Source organism: Quercus robur, chromosome 11 (genome assembly GCF_932294415.1).
Source record: "Quercus robur chromosome 11, dhQueRobu3.1, whole genome shotgun sequence".
In the NCBI taxonomy this organism is placed as follows: Eukaryota; Viridiplantae; Streptophyta; class Magnoliopsida; order Fagales; family Fagaceae; genus Quercus; species Quercus robur.
Window position 1 is genome coordinate 47,244,727 of NC_065544.1, and position 7,296 is coordinate 47,252,022.

The following is a 7,296-nucleotide window of genomic DNA, read 5'->3' on the forward strand; positions in this document are numbered from 1 at the left end:
TAAGTAATTTTTTTTTTTACAGAGACTTAGTTAAATTAGTTAGTGTTATCCCGCTTCTAACAGTTGTATATAAACCTCTTTGTAACCTCAAATTATCCAAGTTAATAAGAATTTTCAGTCAATCAAATCTGTTAACTGTTAAGGTTGCCAAGTTATATATATGGTATCAAACTCACAACAAGGCAGATTTGACTCTCTTTTCTAAATATATACATATCTAGAGCATAATTCGGTCTAAACAACATCTATTTTAGGTTTTTTTTTTTGGTCCTAAATTGTAAACATAGTAGCTTACGTCATTAATAGGTAACCAGGTAGACTCTCTCTCTATGTGGACATATACTGTAATAGAATCATAGATTCTAATCTCTGTGTCTCTCTTTCACTCTTCCTCAGCCAAAACAAAACATGGGTTTTGTAACTCAAAGAATGTGTTCCATCCTTGTGACCTTCTTTCTGATTTTTTTCTCATGTCTCTGTGTAGCAAACTCAGAACAATATCATAGCAACAATTTGAAGTTGAGGAAACAATCACAAGTAACAAGTTGTAATGTTTATGAAGGGACTTGGGTGTTTGACAATTCATACCCTCTATACAACTCTTCAAATTGCCCTAAGCTCCGCAAGGTATTTGATTGCCAAAAGTATGGTCGACCTGATAGTCTTTACCTCAACTATAGATGGCAGCCCAAGCAATGTGACATACCCAGGCACTGTTTCTCTCTGTGCAGTGTGTGTCTTAGCTTGCTTTAAATTTTCTCTGCTGATTTGTAAATGGCAATTGTTAATAAACCAGTCAACAATATATATTATTTTATCATTAGCCTAATAGAATGTTTCTAAAAATAGTTTCCCTTACTATATTAAACTTAAAAACATCTATTTTTAAAAACATTTTTGGGGAGTTGAAAAAACTATAAAAAAATTAGTAATTTTTTCGTTTTTCTATAATTTTTTTTTTATAAATAGTTTGCTTTAACTTAGGCATGTGAGTAAAACCCAAATTAAAAAAGTTGCTTTATGCCCTATTAGGCGTATGAATGCACATACCAAGTATTCATCAATCTCCTAGTAATTGGCTACGTTTTATAATTCTTTTTTTTTATATATAAATATTGTTAATGTATAACTTTCGTGATACTTTTTCGTTATATAACTGTATTTTTGTTCAATTTTTTTTTAAAGTAAAATAAATTATACCCAACCAACACTAAATTTTGATGACTTTTAGACTGGAGGACTTTCTGGCATATACTTGTACCGTGTTTTTGCTTTCTCACAGTACTATTACCTTTGTTGACCATAAAAAATTCACTCGAATCTCTTTTTTATTTGGAGGTATTTGGAGGTATTTTTTTATTTCGAAAATGAATCGCCTCGAGAAAAGTGTCCTTCTTTCATAGTTGTAGCATATTCAAAAAAAGAACTCTTGTGGATGGGATTGTAACACTAGGAAAGGCATTTAGATATGAACATACGATCCTTCAGGCATACATATCCAATGTTTCAGATCTTTTTGACTATTTCCTTAATTTTTCCCCTCAATTCTTAGAGGTTTGTGGTTGTGATATATATCTTCATCTTTTCTGGAATAGGATTTTTTTTTAGTGTCAACTTAATTTCCTATACTCTCTGAAATACTACTAACATGCACTAAAGTGAAGAAATAAATAAAAAGGACTAATGAGGACAAGAAAAAAAAATTACTAAAGTGAAGAAATAAAATAAAAAGTCCTTAAAATACAACAGGATTTGAATCTATGAAATTATTTTGAACAAAATTTTACACAATGAACTGAATGAAGACATTAGTACTTTGGAAATCTTCTTTTTTATATGAAAAAACCAATGAAAGGACATTACTACCTTTAGTTCAAAAGGTTTCCTTAAAACACACATGGCTAATTAGCGGGACTTCTTCTTCTTCTTCTTGGCTTTGTAAGACGAACATCCTAATTAGTTTGTAAGACGCACATAATTTAGTTTGTCTCATAAATTCTTTGCAAAAAGAATAGTCTAATTAGTTTCTTACTTTTCGTTCTCTATTTTGGGTTTTATGCTTGTTGTAAGTGTTACTAATAAAAGAACTATGTATACTATTGGGAAAAGATTGCAGATTTGATGGTCCAGATTTTTTACGGAGATATAAGGGGAAGAACATATTATGTTTGTAGGGGACTCCATTAGTTACAACCAGATTCAATCACTAGTATGTTTGCTTCATGCTGCTGCGCCTGATTCCAATATCACAGCGGTGAAGAGTAGCTTGTATTATAATACAACCTTCCAGGTAAACGAACTGGCTAGAACAATTCATTTTCATGTTCTTCTCTTTTTCTCATGAAGTTAATAATTAGGTTTCATATATTTTTTGAGTGTCAACAGTCTTGCTATCAGTGAGTCCAGCTCAAGACAAGAGTTCAGAAGCATACTTAGCTTGAGTAAGATAAAGTCCATCAGTAGAATGAGTGATTTCAAGACCCAAGAAGTAGCTGAGATGTCCAAGATCTTTCATCTCAAATTGCTGACTAAGAAAATCCTTGAGTTCTTGAATGTCACTGAGGTCATCACCAGTTATGATCATATCATCCACATACAGGAGAAGTAAAATAGTGTCTTTGTCAGTGTGACAAAGAAATAAGGCAGAATCATAATGACTGGCCATGTAACCCAAATGAGATATGGTAGAGCTGAATTTGGCAAACCAAGCTCGTGGAGCTTGTTTAAGGCCATAAAGTGCACGTCGAAGGTAACAAACCTTATTTGAGTCAACAGAGAGACCAGGAGGAGGTTGCATATAAACTTCTTCATGTAAATCCCCATTAAGGAATGCATTTTTGACATCCATCTGAAAAAGATCCCATTTACGGGCAGCAGCAACAGCTAAGAGGGCACGGACAGATGAGATACGAGCAACCGGAGCAAAGGTCTCTTCATAATCAATCCCATACTCCTGTGTAAAACCTTTTGCAACAAGATGAGCTTTGTAGCGCTCAATGGACCCATCAGAGCGAGTCTTAATCTTGTAGATCCACTTACAACCAACCACAGATTTCCCGGAGGGAGTGTCACCAAATCCCAAGTATGGTTTTTAGATAATGCATCAAGTTCCTCTTTCATTGCAATCTGCCATAAAGGGTCAATGGAAGCCTCACGATAGGTGTGAGGCTCATGTAATGTAGCAAGAGCAGTGTAACAATGATAGTCAAGTAAATGTGTAGGAATAGATCTTACTCGAGTTGAGTGACGAGGTGGAATGTCTTGTGCAAGATTTTCAGGCGGAGCAGGAGCAGGGGACCCAAGCTCAGGGTTGGGGTTGGGTAGCTCGTCTTCAACCTGTTCATCTTCCACCTGTTCATTAAAGGGTGAACTAGGAAAGGGATCAGTGATATCTGGTGGTTGGACAGAGAAGTCTACAAGAGAATCAGGAACAACTATAGGAGAATCAGGAGCAGCTACAGAAGGAATATGTGCCTCATCTAGAAAAAGATCTAAAACAGAGGAGGAAGATAGGGAGGCACGAAAGTGAGAAAGCTCGACAAAGAGGCGATGTTCCCAAAAGACAACATTGCGAGAAATACAAAGACGATGAGAGACAGGGTCATAACACCGATACCCCTTTTGAGTTTCGCCATAGCCAAGAAAACAACAAAGCCTTGACCGAGGCTCAAGTTTGTTATGCTCATGTGGCTGAAGAAGAACAAAACAAGCAGAACCAAAGGAGCGAAGGTGGTGATAGTCTGGACATGACCCAAAAAGGCGCTCATATGGAGTTTGATTTTGGATAACCGGACTCGGAATGCGATTAATAGTATGAACAGCATGAAGAGCAGCTTCGCCCCAAAAAGGAGCAGGAACTTTGGCAGAGAGAAGAAGAGCACGAACAGTGTCAAGAATATGACGAAGTTTCCGTTCGGCTCTACCATTTTGCTGAGAGGTACCTGGACAAGTTAGTTGATGAACAGTGCCATAGGAATGCAAAACAGCTTGGAAAGCATATTGAGTATATTCAAGAGCATTATCAGATCGAAAAATTTTGATGCGTTTGGAAAACTGAGTTTCAACCATTTTTGCAAAATTAGAATATACTTGCAATGATTCAGAACGATGTTTCATATTAAAAATCCAGCTATAGCGAGAGTAATCATCAACAAAGACAACAAAATATCGAGACCTACCAATACTAGAGACAGAAGAAGGGCCCTAAACATCAAAATGAATAAGGTCAAAGATATCAGTGGATATTGATTCACTAGTATTGAAAGGCAAAACTGGTTGTTTTCCTAATTGGCACGAAACACAATCAAAATTTTTGTAGACACTAAACCTAACAAACCTCTAGAAGCTAATTGTTGTACCCGAGAGGAAGATGCATGACCAAGTCAAGCATGCCAAAGTGCAAGGGAAGGAATTGAAGAAGCTGTAGCAGCTGCAGCAACAGAAACTGGAGCAACAAATGGAAGACGAAGGTTGTCCACAGGAAACATACGCCAACTCTGGGACCAGTCCCAAGTTCCTGTCCCGTCCTCGGATCCTGCACAATACACCCAGAATAATCAAAGATAATGCGATAACCCAACTCAGCTAATTGTCCAACAGAAAATAAATTATAAGAAAGGTCAGGAACATTAAAGACTCCAGGAACCGAGAGATTGGAGGTCGCAACGGAACCTATATTATGACCAGACATTGTGGAACCATTTGCTGTGCGAATATTAAGAGGGTGCGGTGCAGGTTAAAGGTCAGAAACTAAGGACGAGTGAGGTGTCATGTGATTGCAACAAGCAGAATCCATAAGCCAAGAGGTAGGAGACATACCAGATAAAGCTGAGAGAGAAGAGGAATAAGATGCATTACCAACCGTACGAATGACATTGGCGATGATATTTATAAGGTCATCTCTGGAAATGGTGAAAGTGGATCCAGAAGACTGAGACTTTGCAGAGACGGGAGCCATAGGTTCGACACTTTCAGTGTTAGCAACAGTAGCAGTAGAGATGGAAACAGCTGATTTGTTGCGTTGATAGCAAGTCTTAATATTATGGCCAAAACGTTTGCAAAAATTGCAAAAACGTTTGTTGGATTGTCGGCGACGATTGTTGCAAGAGGAAGAAGACTTGTCCTTATTCTTCATTTTGAAGCAAAATATGCAAAAATAGACTGCACAAATGAAATCTACGCGAAAAACTGGGTAAGGAGAACCTGGACAGAAAAAGTCAACCTGGAAAAGTCAACGGTCAAAGTCAACGGTCAACGACTGGTCAACGGTCAACGGTCAGTCAACTGTCAACGGCCAGCAGATGACGTCACAGGATGACGTGGCGATGACGTCAGTAGAACAGTGGATGCTGACGCAGTTAGGGCTTACGTGGCAGAGGGGATTACGTCAGCAGACCAGGTTCCGATGCGTGAGAGCGCGTGGCAGCGCGTGGACGGCGCGTGGCGGCACGTGCAAGGAAACTGCAGCGCGTGGTGGCGCGTGTAGCGCGTGATCAGCATCGTAGCAGCTTTGAGCGGCGCGTGGGGGCGCGTGCGGTCTCCAATGGAGGCGAGGCTTCCACGAATGTGTAGATCGGTGCAGGACGATCTCAGTGGTACCTTCAAAAATGAAATCGGAGCAATATTCGCAGCGGTGATGCAAAGGGCAGTGGTCTGTGCAGTGTGAAAACCCTTAATGACGCCGGCTGCAGTTGTGATGGCGGAAGCGTTAGTAAAGAAAGGAAATCACACTAATGAAGACAAGACTGCTAAGAAAAGGTCAGAGCAGTGGCTCTGATACCATGTTAGAAATACAGAATAATTGTATTGTATTTCATAAATGAAAGAATATACATCACTGCCTTTATATAGGAGGCATATGTGTGCAGTACAAGTAGAGTGTAGCACAAGTACAAGTGTGCTATACAAGTAACCTAATTGGGCCTAAAGCCCATAACATAATACACGTTAACAGTAAAAATGTTTCGATAAAAATGTTGTACACTCAATACATAAAACTCCCACTACTTCAAAGTCTGAGAGTGAGAGGTATGATTGGTAGGTCATTTTACCCCTCTTCTTTTCAAAGAGATTGACAAGTAATGTTTCAATGGAATATACAAAAACCTATTATTGATTTCCAATCCAAAAGAAGTAAGAAATGATCAGAAATTTTAAGTTAGGTATTTGAATGCTTTATTGTATATTATAAATTGAAAGTTTTCCACTGATTTTGAGCAAAACAATGCCTAAGAATTGGACTGAATTGCGCAGGACTATGGAGTTTCAATTATACTATTTGAATCTCACTACTTAGTGGACATCGAAGTAGAAGCAATTGGTCGAGTGTTAAAGCTCGATTCTATGAAAAATGGCAACATATGGAAAGATATGGATGTTCTGGTTTTCACCAATTGGCTTTGGTGGTACCGTAGAGGACCAAAGCAACCGTATGAGTTTTATAAAATCATTCATTTTTGTTTCAATTTTATGTGAAAACAAGAAGCAGAATGTTGAGTTTAAAATAAGCTTGTGATTGCCTTATTATTGATCGTAGATGGGATTATATTGAAGATGGTGGCAAGGTTCTCAAGGACATGGATCGTATGGATGCTTTTCGCAAGGTTTTGAAAACTTGGGGCAGGTGGGTTGATACATATGTGGATCCAGGAAAAACTAAAGTCCTTTTTCAAGGAATTAATCCCACCCATTACAAGTAAGTTACTTTCCTTTCTCTAAAGGATAAAGTTTGGTTACAAACTAGTTTGTAGACAATTGCTACATACTCTTACTAAAAAGTAAACATAGTTATATGTTTTGAAAATTAATAATTTGATTTTATGTTCTTTATGTTTTTAACATGCATGGTAAATTCCGTTCAAATCAGATGTTATTTACTAACATTGCATTAGCAAATCATATTTTGATGACCATATGTTTCTTGTGTAAAAACCAGTGGCATGGATTGGAATAATCCGGGAGCGATAAACTGCACAAACGAGACAACACCCTTAAACGGGTCAACTTACCCAAAGGGTTTGCCAGAAGCAGAATATGTATTGAAGGATGCCTTAAGTACAATAAAGAAACCTGTTCATTTCTTTGACATAACCACTCTCTCACAACTAAGAAAAGATGCGCATCCTGGCCATTATAATTATGACAAGGGCTTGGATTGCACTCATTGGCGTCTTGCAGGGCTTCCAGACACTTGGAATCAACTTCTATATGTAGCTCTCACTAATTAAAAGATTGTTAGATCTACAAAAACAATAAAAAAGTGTACCCATGTAAGCTGGAAAGTCAAGTTGTCACCAA

The 7,296-nt window shown here is 37.9% G+C and overlaps 1 pseudogene; it reads left to right on the forward strand.

Annotated features, from left to right (window-relative positions):
* The first annotated feature begins 408 nt into the window (after positions 1 to 408).
* Positions 409 to 7,296, forward strand: LOC126707282 (protein trichome birefringence-like 38; annotated as a pseudogene).